At 45.1% G+C, this 21,761-nt stretch overlaps 1 protein-coding gene across 1 annotated transcript in view; it reads right to left on the reverse strand.

Moving 5' to 3' along the window:
- The window catches only part of LOC129356596 (SH3 domain-binding protein 4-like), a 51,324-nt gene extending 30,278 nt beyond the window's left edge, over positions 1-21,046 (reverse strand). Inside the window, exon 1 of the mRNA XM_055026169.1 lies at positions 20,834-21,046. The gene's annotated coding sequence lies outside the window, so the exon portion shown is untranslated. The remainder of the gene's footprint in view (positions 1-20,833) is intronic.
- Positions 21,047-21,761: the final 715 nt, after the last annotated feature.

Genomic DNA, 21,761 nt, shown 5'->3' on the forward strand with positions numbered 1-21,761 from the left:
TACAGTTTTACCGGCATGTCCGTGTAAAAGCACTCGTCAATAAAACTGACAACAACAACTTATGTTCTTTGTAACGGTGGATTAACAAAAACTTCAAAGGAAGTATTTATATGGTAAATATTTTCATATAAAAATTAACCTGTATGTTAAATGTTTCTGTTGTTTTAATTGCTGTCTTTTCTTGAAATAAAATTTGAAAAAATAACGTGCACACTTAAAATTATGACTAAATATGTTTCTATTATTTTAAGGACTGTAACCAAAGTAAAGTGATATCAGTGGTCACAAGATCATCAAAGTGTTACCACAACACTTTAACTGATTGCAGCAAAACTCAAAGTTGGATTTTTCTAGAAACTGAAAATAAAACCAGAGAGCCCCGTCTTTCTTCCAGTGGAACGGTTAGACATCTCAAAAGCCATTTGAAAATCTCCAAGTTAATGTAAGTGTCATAAAACGTGTTGAAGGTGGTGAGGAAGATGCTGTGGGCTCAGGTTGAGATGAAGAATGAAGAATGAATTTAATGAAATCGTCAGAAACACAAAGTCCTAAATCCAGGCGGCACAGGATGAGCAGAAGGCTAAGGCACAAAACTGATAGCAACTGGTCAACAAGAGACATTTGACAAAAGATAAGACAGCTAAACAAGACTAGACTGCAAGACTGCTTGACACAACAGATCAGACAAGGACCCAACAAGGAATAAGGAACACAGACCTGTGCGATTAAATGCACAGAGGGTGGTAAGGTGACGAGACACAGCAGAGAACAATCAAGAGCTAGACAGGACAACATGAGACTCAATAGACACATAAACCTAAAAGAAACACAAAGAAAACTCAAATCCTTACAGTAAATAGGCTGTTTTTTACTCTTCTTCCTCCAAATGTGATAAAAACTAACATTAAAAGCAAAATGCCAATTCCAAAATACTTTGGCTGTTTTAAATTAGTGAAGCTATGTCTAACAGGGACCAATGACCTAAACATGAATATTTTAGTTTGTAGGGTAAATATTAATAGCACTAATGATGAAAGCCATAAAAATATTATTAAACAGTTCCAATAGTTTCTAAAAAGAACTACAGAAGACTGTAGAAAATTACAAAGTTAACCTGCACTTGTCCCCACGTCACAATCTCAGCCACTAAAACAGGAATCAGTCAATCCCAGTTAGCTGTATGTGAGTGACAGATATGGAATGAACATTGATGTTAAATAGTTTCCACAAAAAGTGGAATTTTGTATTTTCACAAAAGCAAGTTTGTGAAAACTGTCTGGTTTTAGTGCAACCACACAGTTCTAGACGTTTTGCTTCCATGTGGAGCTGCAGACATGAGAATGTAAATCAAGCAGATAGTCATCATCTTAGTTTTCTGCTGAGAAATGAGCACAGAGCCTTATTTAAAGATGAACAATAAAAGCTAAGCTTCAGGCAGCTCAAAGCAGTGTGTGTGTGAATCCTGTTTTCAGCAGACTTCATCATGTGAGAAATGCTGGTTTCTATTTTTAACCTGTGCTCACTTGGCACTGGTGACGTTTTTGCAAAAAAATTCTATGTTAGTGCAATAGATTATAAACAAAACTGAAACCCTATGTTGCCCATGTCTACCCAGCATACTGCAAAAACTGCTCAGAAACATGAAGAAACACAACAGCCCCACCAGCTTTTTTCATCTCTGCCTCCTGATCTGATCAGATTTGTAGGGACAAATCTGATGAACAAGTCCAACAACAACAGCCACACCTCGACGAGTCCGTAAGTGTCTGCTGCCAATCTCCCAGTGCCGCTGCAGGACAAGCTTCTCCATCACTATCTGGAATGAGGCAACTAATCAAATGCACCCCACACAACATTGTTATGTATGGACTAGGCCTTTAGAGAAACTCAATGGATGGATAAATTACCCGTGCCCTAGAGAAGACAAAGCAGTTTTAGTGTAGCATAGATTTCATGTGTATTTCCTCTCTAGAAAAAACTGTGACTCTGAAATAAAACTAAATTTCCTTTCACTTATATGCTTATGTTTCTCAGGTTTGTCTTTCTTTAAAACACTCAAGACATCCACAGTTAAACTTCGCCTTAATTATCTGCAGTAGGTCACGTTAAGTGGCATTCTTTTTTTTAACACAAATACAGACACTATTATATTTGGTTCTGTCTGTTTCTCTTGTGACAAAGGTGTTGATTTTGCTGCCCTGATAACTCGTGAGTTGTGTCACTAATCAATGTGTGAAAATAGATGCTGCTCTAGGTTTTGATAACCAAGTGTAAGGATAATAAAATCTTACCTTTCTCCATCTCAGACATTTGTTAAACGTAAAGCCCTTTCTTTCTTATTTATAACTTTGTTCTTGGATTATTGCAATTTGGTTTTTTTGGGGGGAAGAGTTGATTAGGGAACCCTATCACATATACAACTGGTGAAAAATGTGATGTCTAACAGGTAACAGATGATATTACCATATCTTTCAATCAAGTTTAACTTTGATTTAAAAGACAGTTTTTTGTCTTCTAATCTATCAAGTCAACCTAAAGTCTGAAGTTTGTATATTGACTGGATCTGCTTCAGTCCTCTGTTAGGAAATGATGGCGGACACTTAGAGGAGTCTTGACCATATTTGCTTTGTTTCTGAAGTTCAATGTGAACGGCAAATATGTGTTTAAAGGTGTGCATAGATGTTTATTTATCTCATCTTGCAGGGTCGATCCAAGATTGTATGAAGCCTTGATCATGATTTGACTTAGGGAACCCTCTTACTACTAAGAACATCAGCACCACTAATAAGATTTCAACATAGACCTTGTTTAATTGGCCAATCTTAAAAGCAATCAGTTATAATTGTAGTTTACTGAGATGTGAACAAACAAAACACAAACTCAACGGTTAATGTAATAGCATTAGATTGTAGCTGTGATAACAAAACAAACTTTTACAGCAACAGGACAATTGTTTCATTCAAGTATCGCCCTCCAGATGTAGAGCATGTAGGTCTGAAGAAATGAAGAGTAAAGACAAATGAGGCCATGTTAGCTTCTAATGTAGTGCTAAAAAGGTTTTCACTTCTGATGCATATTAAAGTACATTTTGGTACTACAGTACAATAGTTGGTCCCTATTATTTCCTGATTTCAACAATTCGTGCTCAGTTACTGTCCAAACTGCTCCCAAGAATGTCTCCTTGGAGCAAACTCCCAAGAGACACAGTAACAACTTAACTCAGTGACATTTCTTTATTCATCTTTTCTTTCTAGATGACTCTCAAAAGTACATCAGTAGCCAACACAAGAAGTTTGATAACCTACCAACAGATGAGAGAAACAAGTTTCATAAATAGAATTTTAATAGTTCACTTTTAACTTAATAGTGAATTTATATTCAAAAAGTGCATCCTAATATGTATTAAAACATGAGAGACAATCAATAAATCTGCTTTGGTTTTCTGAGTCAATCATGAATAATGTAGATATTTCCTATCAGTGGGGTCTTTGAGGAACCTTTCAGCTGAACGTCTTTGTAGAGAGATCACTACATGAGAACAGGTGAGCAGGGTAACCTTACAGATTTGACTGCTGACATTGAGCAGTGAAAAGGCTGGGTGTGCTTCATTTGTGTAAAACTCACCCTAGTTAGGTTGCAATAGTGGAAACATTTAAAGTGTCACAACTAATTTGACAATAACTAATCATTTGCAGCTGCTCAGAGTTATAGATGCATGGCAACTGCATAGTCAATAATAATAATATGGCAACCTCACCAAAAATGTTCAGACATAATTCATGCTGCTGTATCGTTCCGGATGCTACTCTTAGACGTACGTTTCTTAAGAGACATTAATTAAAGTCCTGCACCTCGCAGCCCACTGCATAGTCTTTTCATTGACGCACTGTTTCCTCGAATCTTTCACTATGTAACGCAAATTTTCTCCTTATGTTTGAGTCTCATTTTTAAAATCTGACTTGCAATAACCTATGTTTATTACATGATCTAATCTTCACAGATCACATAAGTTGCAAACAGATTACTTTATATTACTTTTTATCCACATTTTTGGACGAGTTTCAACTGTTACATAACTGTTACGTTCCAGTGACTGTAGCTACAAAAGGGGAAAAAAGTTTAGCCATTTTCTTTTTTTCAGTCCTGTGGAGTTCAGTGCATGTATTCCTGCTACTGCTTTGTCTTTGTTTGTGCTATTATCCAGTCTTTTGACACGCACCTCCCTCTGAACCTAAATCAGAGACACTTCCTGTCTCTGATTTAGGTGGAAATGTTTGTTTTCTTGTAGAAAGGGAGAAGATATCAGGAAAGAAAATTGAAGCAAAGACTTAATGCAGTTTGCAGATTTTTTCAATGACATTTGAAACTAATTTGCATTATCGAAACACAACTGGCTTGATGGAAATTATGCTTGGACCAATTTGGATCATTTAGATTTGATCATTAGATTAGATTATCAACTGAACATAGCAGCACCACTGAACCTGATTCTTAATTGGAATAAGTTCAAATTAAGATAATCTCTTTTTTTTTCTCATCAATAATACTATTTATGCAAAGATAGTGCTTTGTAAATTGTTTTATGTGCATGGAATCAGTTTTTATATGAAGTTTCACCACCTTCTGAGCATATCAATAAATCAACATTAGTTTAGTGTTGTGTGCCACTCATTAAATTTCTTTTCATGACATTTCTCCTCACACATCAGAAGTCAGTATGGCCCCTTCCTGTCTCTACTCTATGCTCAGTTTGAACCGCTGCATACTTAAACAAGAGGAACATCTTCAGAGAAAACCGTAGTGGATAATAGGAATGAACCCTCAGCAGCAAAACAGCCCAGTGCATAAAAACAACCTCTCCATGACCAAATAAGTGGCTCCATATTAGCCGTGAGAGCAGACCGGGTCTCTGCTAAAAGACAAGTCTTCCTTCAGAGACTGTGGAGGAAATGCCTTTGTGATGAGAGGCTGCTAGATCTCTACTGACTCTCCCTGCCTGCTTGATTTCTTTCAAAGCACCACCCCTAACATTTTGTTCTTGCCTGCTCAGTCATACTTAGACTTTAGATCAAGCCTACAAAAGTCTAACCCAATCCAGCCCAAGCCCAGAGGCGTTGTGTCCGAGCCTGATCCAACACAACCAGTTAACCCTAATTATAAGCCTGAACCCAAAGTAATTATTTTAATTCTGATTTTACTCATTCCTTTTTTTAAACCACCATGGAAGTAATCACTGTAACTCCTCCCATTTTTAGGTTTTGCTTAGTCTTCCAGCTCCATCTTGTCACTTGTTGTGACAGTGTGATTGACAGGATTCTATCTTTGCTGCTGCCTGAGCGGAACAGGCCTGCATGTGCATGCAGTGCATTACACTTGTTACAGTCTGATTAACTTCTGCACCCTACTTCATCAACAGGTTAAGTTATCTACTCCTCTATAATAAATAGATTAACACAACACAATTTTATATTCTCATCTGGTTTGATCTATTCTGTGTATTTTGTGGGCTTATTAAACATAACAGTCTGTTTGATCAGCAAATACTGATCAAACAGACGACTAATTTGATCTGGGATCTGCACACTAGTACGAGTCTATGGATCTAGTTTGTTTAGAACTTCAGGCGCACTTCAAGCATTTAGTATGCCACGATTTGAACCGTTTGGACTCTTTTTATGATGTTCCACATAGACTGTGAATGTAAACCAGACACACCTGACACTCAAAATGCTTTTGGTCTGAACGCACCAAAAGGACACGAGTCAAACTTGAAGTGTCAAATGCGTTTTTGACAAGAGTAATACGTTTGGATCTGTCTCTTCATCAGATTGTCCTGGATCTGATGAAGTTCCCTACCATAGGCTGATACTTATCCTCATCTTTACCAAACAACTCCAGATCTGATTCTCCTGTAGAATCCTGTTTCACTTCTTCCTCCTACAACAACGTGGAGTCATTAAATACACTGAAATGGTCTGATGTCTATGACAATTCATATTCATGAAAGGTCTGTTATTTCTAAACACAAATTATTCAATTGTTTTCACTAGTCAAAATATTGTTATAGGTTTTTTTTATCATCAAGAATATCAATAATTATAACAAAAATAACAAAAGAAGTTAAATATTTAACTCATCTACCCTCTTTCCATAAAATGTGGATGCTGGCAGGTAGGCCATTTTTATTTAGGAAAAAAAGGCTCTTCACTTTACGCAAACCTATCACATGACACATCACTGGAAAGCCCAGGATATCCTCTAAAGCAGGGGTCACCAACCTTTTTGAGACTGGGAGCTACTTCACAGTAACACGAAAGGCTACTTGTTTGATACAGTCTTTATAACTATATTTATATATGATCATGCTGCCTGATCATATTAATGTCAGGACTACTCACAATAGTTATCAGTAATAATTTACCATGGTGCTTTATAAATTGTTTTATGTGCATTTCTTCTGTGTCAAAAGATATTTTACACACACAGCTGTCAGTCTGATGCGTGAGGTGGGGAACGCCAAAGCTTCCGTCTTATTGGTCAGTTTGCTTTTGTTTATTTCATGGCTTTGCGTTTTCCTGTGAGCTAAAAATGAACCAGTTGGGTTTGAACCTCCCGTTGTTCTACGTTCAGCCTGAGCTTCCGACAGTCTGCGCGGTTCTGGCGGGTCGCCGGTTTATTCGCTTTTTTTGTGGTTTGCGAACCGAACAGCTGACGGGTCCCGCTGGCTGACACCAGCAGATGTGGAAAAAATAAAGGTCCAACACAAAACTATCACTGCACCTGATCTGCAAGAGCACAAAATCAACACAAACCTAAAACACAAGAACAGCGGATTTGTTTTCCCAGACGATGCTAAATAATAAAGACATGGAAAAATGTTGGTGTTGATTCCCAGGTGAAGGTGTTGGTTCCCAGGATCAGTGTTTCCCAGGTGAAGGTGTTGATTCCCAGGTGAAGGTGTTGATTCCCAGGTGAAGGTGTTGGTTCCCAGGTGAAGGTGTTGATTCCCAGGTGAAGGTGTTGGTTCCCAGGTGAAGGTGTTGATTCCCAGGTGAGGTGTTGGTTCCCAGGTGAAGGTGTTGATTCCAGGTGAAGGTGTTGATTCCCAGGTGAAGGTGTTGGTTCCCAGGTGAAGGTGTTGGTTCCCAGGATCAGGTGTTGGTTCCCAGGATGGTGTTGATTCCCAGGTGAAGGTGTTGATTCCCAGGTGAAGGTGTTGATTCCCAGGTGAAGGTGTTGATTCCCAGGTGAAGGTGTTGATTCCCAGGTGAAGGTGTTGATTCCCAGGTGAAGGTGTTGGTTCCCAGGATCAGGTGTTGGTTCCCAGGTGAAGGTGTTGATTCCCAGGTGAAGGTGTTGATTCCCAGGTGAAGGTGTTGGTTCCCAGGTGAAGGTGTTGATTCCCAGGTGAAGGTGTTGGTTCCCATCAGGTGTTGGTTCCAGGTGGTGTTGGTTCCCAGGTGAAGGTGTTGGTTCCCAGGTGAAGGTGTTGGTTCCCAGGTGAAGGTGTTGGTTCCCAGGTGAAGGTGTTGATTCCCAGGTGAAGGTGTTGGTTCCCAGGATCAGGTGTTGGTTCCCAGGTGAAGGTGTTGATTCCCAGGTGAAGGTGTTGATTCCCAGGTGAAGGTGTTGGTTCCCAGGTGAAGGTGTTGGTTCCCAGGATCAGGTGTTGGTTCCCAGGTGAGGTGTTGGTTCCCAGGATCAGGTGTTGGTTCCCAGGTGAAGGTGTTGGTTCCCAGGTGAAGGTGTTGATTCCCAGGTGAAGGTGTTGATTCCCAGGTGAAGGTGTTGATTCCCAGGTGAAGGTGTTGATTCCCAGGATCAGGTGTTGGTTCCCAGGTGAAGGTGTTGGTTCCCAGGATCAGGTGGTTCCCAGGTGAAGGTGTTGGTTCCCAGGTGAAGGTGTTGGTTCCCAGGTGAAGGTGTTGATTCCCAGGTGAAGGTGTTGGTTCCCAGGTGAAGGTGTTGGTTCCCAGGTGAAGGTGTTTGATTCCCAGGATCAGGTGTTGATTCCCAGGATCAGGTGTTGGTTCCCAGGTGAAGGTGTTGGTTCCCAGGTGAAGGTGTTGGTTCCCAGGTGAAGGTGTTGATTCCCAGGATCAGGTGTTGATTCCCAGGTGAAGGTGTTGGTTCCCAGGTGAAGGTGTTGATTCCCAGGATCAGGTGTTGATTCCCAGGTGAAGGTGTTGGTTCCCAGGATCAGGTGTTGGTTCCCAGGTGAAGGTGTTGGTTCCCAGGTGAAGGTGTTGATTCCCAGGTGAAGGTGTTGGTTCCCAGGTGAAGGTGTTGGTTCCCAGGTGAAGGTGTTGGTTCCCAGGTGAAGGTGTTGATTCCCAGGATCAGGTGTTGATTCCCAGGATCAGGTGTTGGTTCCCAGGTGAAGGTGTTGGTTCCCAGGTGAAGGTGTTGGTTCCCAGGTGAAGGTGTTGATTCCCAGGATCAGGTGTTGATTCCCAGGTGAAGGTGTTGGTTCCCAGGTGAAGGTGTTGATTCCCAGGATCAGGTGTTGATTCCCAGGTGAAGGTGTTGGTTCCCAGGATCAGGTGTTGGTTCCCAGGATCAGGTGTTGGTTCCCAGGATCAGGTGTTGGTTCCCAGGATCAGGTGTTGGTTCCCAGGATCAGGTGTTGGTTCCCAGGTGAAGGTGTTGGTTCCCAGGTGAAGGTGTTGGTTCCCAGGTGAAGGTGTTGATTCCCAGGTGAAGGTGTTGGTTCCCAGGATCAGGTGTTGGTTCCCAGGTGAAGGTGTTGATTCCCAGGTGAAGGTGTTGATTCCCAGGTGAAGGTGTTGGTTCCCAGGTGAAGGTGTTGGTTCCCAGGATCAGGTGTTGGTTCCCAGGATCAGGTGTTGGTTCCCAGGATCAGGTGTTGGTTCCCAGGTGAAGGTGTTGGTTCCCAGGTGAAGGTGTTGATTCCCAGGTGAAGGTGTTGATTCCCAGGTGAAGGTGTTGATTCCCAGGTGAAGGTGTTGATTCCCAGGATCAGGTGTTGGTTCCCAGGTGAAGGTGTTGGTTCCCAGGTGAAGGTGTTGGTTCCCAGGTGAAGGTGTTGGTTCCCAGGTGAAGGTGTGGTTCCCAGGTGAAGGTGTTGATTCCCAGGTGAAGGTGTTGGTTCCCAGGTGAAGGTGTTGGTTCCCAGGTGAAGGTGTTGATTCCCAGGATAAGGTGTTGATTCCCAGGATCAGGTGTTGGTTCCCAGGTGAAGGTGTTGGTTCCCAGGTGAAGGTGTTGGTTCCCAGGTGAAGGTGTTGATTCCCAGGATCAGGTGTTGGTTCCCAGGTGAAGGTGTTTTCCCAGGTGAAGGTGTTGGTTCCCAGGTGAAGGTGTTGATTCCCAGGATCAGGTGTTGATTCCCAGGATCAGGTGTTGATTCCCAGGATCAGGTGTTGGTTCCCAGGTGAAGGTGTTGGTTCCCAGGATCAGGTGTTGGTTCCCAGGTGAAGGTGTTGGTTCCCAGGTGAAGGTGTTGGTTCCCAGGTGAAGGTGTTGATTCCCAGGTGAAGGTGTTGGTTCCCAGGTGAAGGTGTTGGTTCCCAGGTGAAGGTGTTGATTCCCAGGTGAAGGTGTTGATTCCCAGGTGAAGGTGTTGGTTCCCAGGATCAGGTGTTGGTTCCCAGGATCAGGTGTTGGTTCCCAGGTGAAGGTGTTGGTTCCCAGGTGAAGGTGTTGGTTCCCAGGTGAAGGTGTTGGTTCCCAGGTGAAGGTGTTGATTCCCAGGTGAAGGTGTTGATTCCCAGGTGAAGGTGTTGATTCCCAGGTGAAGGTGTTGGTTCCCAGGTGAAGTGTTGGTTCCCAGGATCAGGTGTTGGTTCCCAGGATCAGGTGTTGATTCCCAGGTGAAGGTGTTGATTCCCAGGTGAAGGTGTTGGTTCCCAGCTGAAGGTGTTGATTCCCAGGTGAAGGTGTTGATTCCCAGGTGAAGGTGTTGGTTCCCAGGATCAGGTGTTGGTTCCCAGGTGAAGGTGTTGATTCCCAGGTGAAGGTGTTGATTCCCAGGTGAAGGTGTTGGTTCCCAGGTGAAGGTGTTGGTTCCCAGGTGAAGGTGTTGGTTCCCAGGTGAAGGTGTTGATTCCCAGCTGAAGGTGTTGATTCCCAGGTGAAGGTGTTGATTCCCAGGTGAAGGTGTTGGTTCCCAGGTGAAGGTGTTGGTTCCCAGGATCAGGTGTTGGTTCCCAGGATCAGGTGTTGATTCCCAGGTGAAGGTGTTGATTCCCAGGTGAAGGTGTTGATTCCCAGGTGAAGGTGTTGGTTCCCAGGATCAGGTGTTGGTTCCCAGGTGAAGGTGTTGATTCCCAGGTGAAGGTGTTGGTTCCCAGGTGAAGGTGTTGATTCCCAGGTGAAGGTGTTGGTTCCCAGGATCAGGTGTTGGTTCCCAGGATCAGTGTTGGTTCCCAGGTGAAGGTGTTGGTTCCCAGGTGAAGGTGTTGATTCCCAGGTGAAGGTGTTGATTCCCAGGTGAAGGTGTTGATTCCCAGGTGAAGGTGTTGATTCCCAGGTGAAGGTGTTGGTTCCCAGGTGAAGGTGTTGGTTCCCAGGATCAGGTGTTGGTTCCCAGGTGAAGGTGTTGGTTCCCAGGTGAAGGTGTTGATTCCCAGGTGAAGGTGTTGGTTCCCAGGTGAAGGTGTTGGTTCCCAGGTGAAGGTGTTGATTCCCAGGATCAGGTGTTGGTTCCCAGGTGAAGGTGTTGGTTCCCAGGTGAAGGTGTTGGTTCCCAGGTGAAGGTGTTGATTCCCAGGATCAGGTGTTGATTCCCAGGATCAGGTGTTGATTCCCAGGATCAGGTGTTGGTTCCCAGGTGAAGGTGTTGGTTCCCAGGTGAAGGTGTTGGTTCCCAGGTGAAGGTGTTGGTTCCCAGGTGAAGGTGTTGGTTCCCAGGTGAAGGTGTTGGTTCCCAGGTGAAGGTGTTGATTCCCAGGTGAAGGTGTTGGTTCCCAGGTGAAGGTTTGATTCCCAGGTGAAGGTGTTGATTCCCAGGTGAAGGTGTTGATTCCCAGGTGAAGGTGTTGGTTCCCAGGTGAAGGTGTTGATTCCCAGGTGAAGGTGTTGATTCCCAGGTGAAGGTGTTGGTTCCCAGCTGAAGGTGTTGATTCCCAGGTGAAGGTGTTGATTCCCAGGTGAAGGTGTTGGTTCCCAGGTGAAGGTGTTGATTCCCAGGTGAAGGTGTTGGTTCCCAGGTGAAGGTGTTGATTCCCAGGTGAAGGTGTTGATTCCCAGGTGAAGGTGTTGATTCCCAGGTGAAGGTGTTGATTCCCAGGTGAAGGTGTTGGTTCCCAGGTGAAGGTGTTGATTCCCAGGTGAAGGTGTTGGTTCCCAGGTGAAGGTGTTGATTCCCAGGTGAAGGTGTTGATTCCCAGGTGAAGGTGTTGGTTCCCAGCTGAAGGTGTTGATTCCCAGGTGAAGGTGTTGATTCCCAGGTGAAGGTGTTGGTTCCCAGGATCAGGTGTTGGTTCCCAGGTGAAGGTGTTGATTCCCAGGTGAAGGTGTTGATTCCCAGGTGAAGGTGTTGGTTCCCAGGTGAAGGTGTTGGTTCCCAGGTGAAGGTGTTGGTTCCCAGGTGAAGGTGTTGATTCCCAGCTGAAGGTGTTGATTCCCAGGTGAAGGTGTTGATTCCCAGGTGAAGGTGTTGGTTCCCAGGTGAAGGTGTTGGTTCCCAGGATCAGGTGTTGGTTCCCAGGATCAGGTTGATTCCCAGGTGAAGGTGTTGATTCCCAGGTGAAGGTGTTGATTCCCAGGTGAAGGTGTTGGTTCCCAGGATCAGGTGTTGGTTCCCAGGTGAAGGTGTTGATTCCCAGGTGAAGGTGTTGGTTCCCAGTGAAGGTGTTGATTCCCAGGTGAAGGTGTTGGTTCCCAGGTGAAGGTGTTGATTCCCAGGTGAAGGTGTTGGTTCCCAGGTGAAGGTGTTGATTCCCAGGTGAAGGTGTTGATTCCCAGGTGAAGGTGTTGATTCCCAGGTGAAGGTGTTGGTTCCCAGGTGAAGGTGTTGGTTCCCAGGTGAAGGTGTTGGTTCCCAGGATCAGGTGTTGGTTCCCAGGATCAGGTGTTGATTCCCAGGTGAAGGTGTTGATTCCCAGGTGAAGGTGTTGATTCCCAGGTGAAGGTGTTGATTCCCAGGTGAAGGTGTTGATTCCCAGGTGAAGGTGTTGATTCCCAGGTGAAGGTGTTGGTTCCCAGGATCAGGTGTTGGTTCCAGGTGAAGGTGTTGATTCCCAGGTGAAGGTGTTGATTCCCAGGTGAAGGTGTTGGTTCCCAGGTGAAGGTGTTGATTCCCAGGTGAAGGTGTTGGTTCCCAGGATCAGGTGTTGGTTCCCAGGATCAGGTGTTGGTTCCCAGGTGAAGGTGTTGGTTCCCAGGTGAAGGTGTTGGTTCCCAGGTGAAGGTGTTGGTTTCCCAGGTGAAGGTGTTGATTCCCAGGTGAAGGTGTTGGTTCCCAGGATCAGGTGTTGGTTCCCAGGTGAAGGTGTTGATTCCCAGGTGAAGGTGTTGATTCCCAGGTGAAGGTGTTGGTTCCCAGGTGAAGGTGTTGGTTCCCAGGATCAGGTGTTGGTTCCCAGGATCAGGTGTTGGTTCCCAGGATCAGGTGTTGGTTCCCAGGTGAAGGTGTTGGTTCCCAGGTGAAGGTGTTGATTCCCAGGTGAAGGTGTTGATTCCCAGGTGAAGGTGTTGATTCCCAGGTGAAGGTGTTGATTCCCAGGATCAGGTGTTGGTTCCCAGGTGAAGGTGTTGGTTCCCAGGATCAGGTGTTGGTTCCCAGGTGAAGGTGTTGGTTCCCAGGTGAAGGTGTTGGTTCCCAGGTGAAGGTGTTGATTCCCAGGTGAAGGTGTTGGTTCCCAGGTGAAGGTGTTGGTTCCCAGGTGAAGGTGTTGATTCCCAGGATCAGGTGTTGATTCCCAGGATCAGGTGTTGATTCCCAGGATCAGGTGTTGGTTCCCAGGTGAAGGTGTTGGTTCCCAGGTGAAGGTGTTGGTTCCCAGGTGAAGGTGTTGATTCCCAGGATCAGGTGTTGATTCCCAGGTGAAGGTGTTGATTTCCAGGTGAAGGTGTTGATTCCCAGGTGAAGGTGTTGATTCCCAGGTGAAGGTGTTGGTTCCCAGGATCAGGTGTTGGTTCCCAGGTGAAGGTGTTGGTTCCCAGGTGAAGGTGTTGGTTCCCAGGTGAAGGTGTTGGTTCCCAGGTGAAGGTGTTGGTTCCCAGGTGAAGGTGTTGGTTCCCAGGTGAAGGTGTTGATTCCCAGGATCAGGTGTTGATTCCCAGGATCAGGTGTTGGTTCCCAGGTGAAGGTGTTGGTTCCCAGGTGAAGGTGTTGGTTCCCAGGTGAAGGTGTTGATTCCCAGGATCAGGTGTTGATTCCCAGGTGAAGGTGTTGGTTCCCAGGTGAAGGTGTTGATTCCCAGGATCAGGTGTTGATTCCCAGGTGAAGGTGTTGGTTCCCAGGATCAGGTGTTGGTTCCCAGGATCAGGTGTTGGTTCCCAGGATCAGGTGTTGGTTCCCAGGATCAGGTGTTGGTTCCCAGGATCAGGTGTTGGTTCCCAGGTGAAGGTGTTGGTTCCCAGGTGAAGGTGTTGGTTCCCAGGTGAAGGTGTTGATTCCCAGGTGAAGGTGTTGGTTCCCAGGATCAGGTGTTGGTTCCCAGGTGAAGGTGTTGATTCCCAGGTGAAGGTGTTGATTCCCAGGTGAAGGTGTTGGTTCCCAGGTGAAGGTGTTGGTTCCCAGGATCAGGTGTTGGTTCCCAGGATCAGGTGTTGGTTCCCAGGATCAGGTGTTGGTTCCCAGGTGAAGGTGTTGGTTCCCAGGTGAAGGTGTTGATTCCCAGGTGAAGGTGTTGATTCCCAGGTGAAGGTGTTGATTCCCAGGTGAAGGTGTTGATTCCCAGGATCAGGTGTTGATTCCCAGGTGAAGGTGTTGATTCCCAGGTGAAGGTGTTGGTTCCCAGGTGAAGGTGTTGGTTCCCAGGTGAAGGTGTTGGTTCCCAGGTGAAGGTGTTGATTCCCAGGTGAAGGTGTTGGTTCCCAGGTGAAGGTGTTGGTTCCCAGGTGAAGGTGTTGATTCCCAGGATAAGGTGTTGATTCCCAGGATCAGGTGTTGGTTCCCAGGTGAAGGTGTTGGTTCCCAGGTGAAGGTGTTGGTTCCCAGGTGAAGGTGTTGATTCCCAGGATCAGGTGTTGGTTCCCAGGTGAAGGTGTTGGTTCCCAGGTGAAGGTGTTGGTTCCCAGGTGAAGGTGTTGATTCCCAGGATCAGGTGTTGATTCCCAGGATCAGGTGTTGATTCCCAGGATCAGGTGTTGGTTCCCAGGTGAAGGTGTTGGTTCCCAGGATCAGGTGTTGGTTCCCAGGTGAAGGTGTTGGTTCCCAGGTGAAGGTGTTGGTTCCCAGGTGAAGGTGTTGATTCCCAGGTGAAGGTGTTGGTTCCCAGGTGAAGGTGTTGGTTCCCAGGTGAAGGTGTTGGTTCCCAGGTGAAGGTGTTGATTCCCAGGTGAAGGTGTTGGTTCCCAGGATCAGGTGTTGGTTCCCAGGATCAGGTGTTGGTTCCCAGGTGAAGGTGTTGGTTCCCAGGTGAAGGTGTTGGTTCCCAGGTGAAGGTGTTGGTTCCCAGGTGAAGGTGTTGATTCCCAGGTGAAGGTGTTGATTCCCAGGTGAAGGTGTTGATTCCCAGGTGAAGGTGTTGGTTCCCAGGTGAAGGTGTTGGTTCCCAGGATCAGGTGTTGGTTCCCAGGATCAGGTGTTGATTCCCAGGTGAAGGTGTTGATTCCCAGGTGAAGGTGTTGGTTCCCAGCTGAAGGTGTTGATTCCCAGGTGAAGGTGTTGATTCCCAGGTGAAGGTGTTGGTTCCCAGGATCAGGTGTTGGTTCCCAGGTGAAGGTGTTGATTCCCAGGTGAAGGTGTTGATTCCCAGGTGAAGGTGTTGGTTCCCAGGTGAAGGTGTTGGTTCCCAGGTGAAGGTGTTGGTTCCCAGGTGAAGGTGTTGATTCCCAGCTGAAGGTGTTGATTCCCAGGTGAAGGTGTTGATTCCCAGGTGAAGGTGTTGGTTCCCAGGTGAAGGTGTTGGTTCCCAGGATCAGGTGTTGGTTCCCAGGATCAGGTGTTGATTCCCAGGTGAAGGTGTTGATTCCCAGGTGAAGGTGTTGATTCCCAGGTGAAGGTGTTGGTTCCCAGGATCAGGTGTTGGTTCCCAGTGAAGGTGTTGATTCCCAGGTGAAGGTGTTGGTTCCCAGGTGAAGGTGTTGATTCCCAGGTGAAGGTGTTGGTTCCAGGATCAGGTGTTGGTTCCCAGGATCAGGTGTTGGTTCCCAGGTGAAGGTGTTGGTTCCCAGGTGAAGGTGTTGATTCCCAGGTGAAGGTGTTGATTCCCAGGTGAAGGTGTTGATTCCCAGGTGAAGGTGTTGATTCCCAGGTGAAGGTGTTGGTTCCCAGGTGAAGGTGTTGGTTCCCAGGATCAGGTGTTGGTTCCCAGGTGAAGGTGTTGGTTCCCAGGTGAAGGTGTGATTCCCAGGTGAAGGTGTTGGTTCCCAGGTGAAGGTGTTGGTTCCCAGGTGAAGGTGTTGATTCCCAGGATCAGGTGTTGGTTCCCAGGTGAAGGTGTTGGTTCCCAGGTGAAGGTGTTGGTTCCCAGGTGAAGGTGTTGATTCCCAGGATCAGGTGTTGATTCCCAGGATCAGGTGTTGATTCCCAGGATCAGGTGTTGGTTCCCAGGTGAAGGTGTTGGTTCCCAGGTGAAGGTGTTGGTTCCCAGGTGAAGGTGTTGGTTCCCAGGTGAAGGTGTTGGTTCCCAGGTGAAGGTGTTGGTTCCCAGGTGAAGGTGTTGATTCCCAGGTGAAGGTGTTGGTTCCCAGGTGAAGGTGTTGATTCCCAGGTGAAGGTGTTGATTCCCAGGTGAAGGTGTTGATTGGTGTGATTCCCAGGTGAAGGTGTTGGTTCCCAGGTGAAGGTGTTGATTCCCAGGTGAAGGTGTTGATTCCCAGGTGAAGGTGTTGGTTCCCAGCTGAAGTGTTGATTCCCAGGTGAAGTGTTGATTCCCAGGTGAAGGTGTTGGTTCCCAGGTGAAGGTTGATTCCCAGGTGAAGGTGTTGGTTCCCAGGTGAAGGTGTTGATTCCCAGGTGAAGGTGTTGATTCCCAGGTGAAGGTGTTGATTCCCAGGTGAAGGTGTTGATTCCCAGGTGAAGGTGTTTGGTTCCCAGGTGAAGGTGTTGATTCCCAGGTGAAGGTGTGGTTCCCAGGTGAAGGTGTTGATTCCCAGGTGAAGGTGTTGATTCCCAGGTGAAGGTGTTGGTTCCCAGCTGAAGGTGTTGATTCCCAGGTGAAGGTGTTGATTCCCAGGTGAAGGTGTTGGTTCCCAGGATCAGGTGTTGGTTCCCAGGTGAAGGTGTTGATTCCCAGGTGAAGGTGTTGATTCCCAGGTGAAGGTGTTGGTTCCCAGGTGAAGGTGTTGGTTCCCAGGTGAAGGTGTTGGTTCCCAGGTGAAGGTGTTGATTCCCAGCTGAAGGTGTTTGATTCCCAGGTGAAGGTGTTGATTCCCAGGTGAAGGTGTTGGTTCCCAGGTGAAGGTGTTGGTTCCCAGGATCAGGTGTTGGTTCCCGGATCAGTGTTGATTCCCAGGTGAAGGTGTTGATTCCCAGGTGAAGGTGTTGATTCCCAGGTGAAGGTGTTGGTTCCCAGGATCAGGTGTTGGTTCCCAGTGAAGGTGTTGATTCCCAGGTGAAGGTGTTGGTTCCCAGGTGAAGGTGTTGATTCCCAGGTGAAGGTGTTGGTTCCCAGGATCAGGTGTTGGTTCCCAGGATCAGGTGTTGGTTCCCAGGTGAAGGTGTTGGTTCCCAGGTGAAGGTGTTGATTCCCAGTGAAGGTTTGATTCCCAGGTGAAGGTGTTGATTCCCAGGTGAAGGTGTTGATTCCCAGTGAAGGTGTTGGTTCCCAGGTGAAGGTGTTGGTTCCCAGGATCAGGTGTTGGTTCCCAGGTGAAGGTGTTGGTTCCCAGGTGAAGGTGTTGATTCCCAGGTGAAGGTGTTGGTTCCCAGGTGAAGGTGTTGGTTCCCAGGTGAAGGTGTTGATTCCCAGGATCAGGTGTTGGTTCCCAGGTGAAGGTGTTGGTTCCCAGGTGAAGGTGTTGGTTCCCAGGTGAAGGTGTTGATTCCCAGGATCAGGTGTTGATTCCCAGGATCAGGTGTTGATTCCCAGGATCAGGTGTTGGTTCCCAGGTGAAGGTGTTGGTTCCCAGGTGAAGGTGTTGGTTCCCAGGTGAAGGTGTTGGTTTCCCAGGTGAAGGTGTTGGTTCCCAGGTGAAGGTGTTGGTTCCCAGGTGAAGGTGTTGATTCCCAGGTGAAGGTGTTGGTTCCCAGGTGAAGGTGTTGATTCCCAGGTGAAGGTGTTGATTCCAGGTGAAGGTGTTGATTCCCAGGTGAAGGTGTTGGTTCCCAGGTGAAGGTGTTGATTCCCAGGTGAAGGTGTTGATTCCCAGGTGAAGGTGTTGGTTCCCAGCTGAAGGTGTTGATTCCCAGGTGAAGGTGTTGATTCCCAGGTGAAGGTGTTGGTTCCCAGGTGAAGGTGTTGATTCCCAGGTGAAGGTGTTGGTTCCCAGGTGAAGGTGTTGATTCCCAGGTGAAGGTGTTGATTCCCAGGTGAAGGTGTTGATTCCAGGTGAAGGTGTTGATTCCCAGGTGAAGGTGTTGGTTCCCAGGTGAAGGTGTTGATTCCAGGTGAAGGTGTTGGTTCCCAGGTGAAGGTGTTGGTTCCCAGGTGAAGGGTGTTGGTTCCCAGTGAAGGTGGTGTTAGACGTCCAGAGAACGAGAAGGTGAAGCTGTTTGCTTTATTTCTACTCTACTTTGACTAGATTAAATGGTTAACCCACAGTCTAGCATCAGTATCAGCCGTCAGGGTGACCCATCAGCTCTCTAGTTCGGGAAACATCAAAGCTCATGAACTGACGACCCGCCAGAAACCGAACACGGTAAAAAAGCTCCACTGGATCCAAACAAACCTCTTAGAACTGTGGGAGGTTTCAAACTCTTGTCATTAATTTACAGAAAAAGCACCAAGCTGCCAAATAAACAAAAAGTAAATCTAACAAAAAGATTTGGGCTTTGGTGCTCACCCTCAGACTCAGATAGAGTACGCTACGAATAAGATGTTTTGCACAATTTATTTATTATTCTTCACAATGTTAATAGTAAATAGGTTAATAATAAAATTCCAGAAGTATTCTTTCTTTCTTTACTTAAAGGAAAATGTCAAGGTACACAGAGCGCAGCTGCAGGCGCTGCTGCCCTCCGATAGTTTCCTGCAGGCGCCTGCGCAGTTCTGAACTTTAACAGCAGGAAAGAATTTTATACATAAAGCAACTTATTTGTTTTTATCATTTCGCTCTTTTGAAACTCTAAATATAAACAAACTTTATTACTTCAATGTAAAAACATTTAATTAAATCATGTTTTGGTCGTGCTCCCTGATGATAATGGCTATTTTAGAAGTAGCTCCGCGGGCGAACTGACAAGGTCCCAGCGGGCGACCGGATGCCCGCGGCCCCATGTTGGTGACCTCTGCTCTAAAGACTACTGTAGTACTGTAACTACAGTTGCTCTTGGAGGGACCGAGATCTAGAGGAAGCTCAGAGGGGACAGAGCTTTCTCTGTCGTGGGTCCTAAGCTATGGAATGACCTTCCTTTGCAGGTCAGAGAGGCTCCTTCTCTGTACACTTTTAAAGCTCGTCTTAAAAACCCATATTTTACTTGGCTTTCAACTCCAGCGAGATCTAGTTTCACATTGTTTGTTTTAAACTGTAAGAGTTTTTATTTGTTTTTATCTATTTTATGTGCAGCACTTTGTATCAGCTGTGGTTGTTTTAAAGGCTTATAAATAAGTTGGTATGGTATGGTACAAGTAGGAATAAAAAAATAAGATTCAACAAAATGTCCACTATAATAGACATAAGTGTATGGATATGAAACAGGACAAACATTTTCTGCCCGTTTTGTCAGTCAGAATCCAGATTATTTTAGGCACAGGAAAAGATGACCACTCAGACAAGAGAGAAGCTGGCAATAGCTACAGAATCTGGTTCGCTGCAGCCAGTCATATCTGCTAAATTTTGAACATTTAAATAAATCAGTGTAATTAAGAGTTACATGTGTCCCGTATCAGATTTAGGGAAAAAGGAATATCTGTTTGCATGGCTTGTTTGTAAAGCCATGCAAACAGGAAGTGGGGGGTTGCGGATGTGGGACAACTGATCAAAAGGGAATGTGCACAGCTTATATATTTTGGTGTTGAGGTTTTTTTTTTTATCAGGAAAGTTTTCTTTTATATTCAAACAACAGTCTTATTATGGATTTATATCCACATTATTACTTTTTGCCAAAATCAGTCTGGCCATTATTTTAGGAAGGTGAAAATATAAGATTGGACAAAGATGTTTTTTGAGCAGGAGGTTGAAAGCATGAGAGAAAAAAAGCTGCACTGCAGATCTCACAGCCAAACACAAGAAGTATCTTTTGTTTCCTTATTTGCATGTAATATTAAAATGGCTTGCAGCAAGTGAACACCAAGATTATAACAGTCAACAATGACTTTATTCTAAACAGTCCCTTGCCATATTATGAATGCTGATTTTGCAGTAACAGTATAACTTAGTGTAAGGTTGCACAGTGTTTCAGTTATTAAAATATTACTAGAAAAATGCATCAAATTATATGCTGTCAGTTGTAGACAAAAATGGTCAGTTTCAATAAATAATAAAATAATTCTGAGTGGTCAATATTTGATCTGTCAATCACCAATCAAGGCTAATCAAGGGTTAACTAGTCAATTCAAGTCTCTAGGCAATTCATTTGTGGTCATCTAGTATTAATGAAAAAACTAATTATTGTTTGTTTTGTTGTTTTTTTTTTTACCAAATATACTTTTGGTAGACTCCTGTCTATTCACAATTCAGAAAGTTTCCTATTTCTAGATTTTTACTGGAGTGTTTTTCAAATATTTTAAAGAAAATGCAGCTGGAAAATGTGTTCACTGATATTTCAAAAAGAGCCAATCCAAACCTGCCATTTATTTTCCTTTCTGGTGCCAATTAAGAGCTGAAGACATTCGACATGAACTTGTTTCAAATGGGCAGTTTTATGCGTTTTTAGAGGTTTTCTGAAGTGTTCAAGAATTTAAGTTATTGTTGTGATTCTTAATTACTTTCTTAATCTTAAAGCAACTGGCATTTTAATGTAAAGAAGAATTTTGTTTACTGAGGAAAAAAATATACTAAGTAAAAAAACTATTATTTTGCATCCAAGAATGTAAAACCAAAATCACTCCAGGAGATCCACATGTTGGACTAAATCCTACAAGATGCAGAAGATTATCAGGAGCTTTTTGTGGGTTGTAGATGCTGCAAAGAACAGCGGATATGATGATGATGATGGTGATGATGATGGTGGTGACGTAGAATCAATTTAAATTAGTCTTGTGTTTCTCTAGATGCCATGGTAACCTTGCACCCCCCCACAGACCTTTAGTCCAGACACCATCAGGTTGTGACACCTACTTCTGTTTATTGCTGCTTATCGCAAATGCTTCAGAGGCGCATTGGAAATTCAGGATGGATTAAAGAATCATTGCTTTCGAGTAAAACTGTAGTTTTCCAGCGTTACGATCCAGAGGATCCAGCGAGGAAAACGCGCCACGTCGAGCTTCTTTCTGTGTGAAAGTGCGAGCAGAACGAGGCTTTAAAAAGATTGGAGAAAGCCAAGAAATATGGGTTCGCTCCGTTTCCTTCCCTTCTCGCGATGCAGTGAAAAGTTGCCGAACATTCTGCTCCAACAAACATGGAGGAAGATGAGAAATTCCACAGGCTGAAGTCTTACCTGCCTGCCAGGAATTCTGGGTTTGATTTCGACGCAAACAGCCGCGCGTCTCGATCCTCCAGTCGCTCCTGGTCGCGTTGGATGCGAGTCTCCGCCGCTTCAGCCCGGAGGCTTCAAGAGGAAAACTGCCGAGCTTCGTCTGACGTCACCGGGGCAGGGCGTGGCTTCACTGGCACTCATTTCCATCAAGACGTGACGTCACGCTGTCGCTTCTTTAAGTCATTCCCTGTAGCGAGTTACGCCAATAATTAGATAATCACATATTGGTTCTAATAATTCGAATATTATAAATGTAGTTCATATATAATGAATAACATGTTAGACAAAGTTTTATACTTTAATAAATAAACACTTAAATAACCCAAACTGTTCATTTTTAACACAGTTGGTTCTTAAACTTTTTGACTTTTGGCCCAACTTTTTGAGTCCAACAAGTTGCTTGTTTTGACAATAATATTGTGTTGCATTTGTAGTATGAATAGAAAAATTCTGTTTTCTGAGCCAGAAAATTAAATTGTAACATTCCTCCAAATTCAGACAGTCTCACGCTAAAAGTCAGGGAATTTTTCAAACTCCGACTTCAAGATCCAATAAGGCAGCTCCATGAATAATAGTTGTGGTGGGAACATTTAAATATTGTGAGAAACTCTTGCAAGAGTCAATGTTACATGTAACAGCTTCAACTCTCATATGAACAAATTAAAAGATGTTGGTGTGCATGCGGAAAGTCATTTCTTTATGAACAATGGCTAATTGGGGATCCCCATTTTGACTATGCTAACTGGAACTCGGACATGACGTCATTCCCAGCTTCAAGTTCCAACTTCCATTAACGGTCTACTGGTTTACCTAATTGCTCTCATTCTGGTTTGATTTATATTCAGTGTCTGAATGGGTTAATGTACAATTCATATGTTTAATAAGCATT

The sequence above is a fragment of the Poeciliopsis prolifica genome, unplaced genomic scaffold (genome assembly GCF_027474105.1).
Source record: "Poeciliopsis prolifica strain line A6 unplaced genomic scaffold, Auburn_PproV2 SCAFFOLD180, whole genome shotgun sequence".
NCBI classification, from domain to species: Eukaryota; Metazoa; Chordata; class Actinopteri; order Cyprinodontiformes; family Poeciliidae; genus Poeciliopsis; species Poeciliopsis prolifica.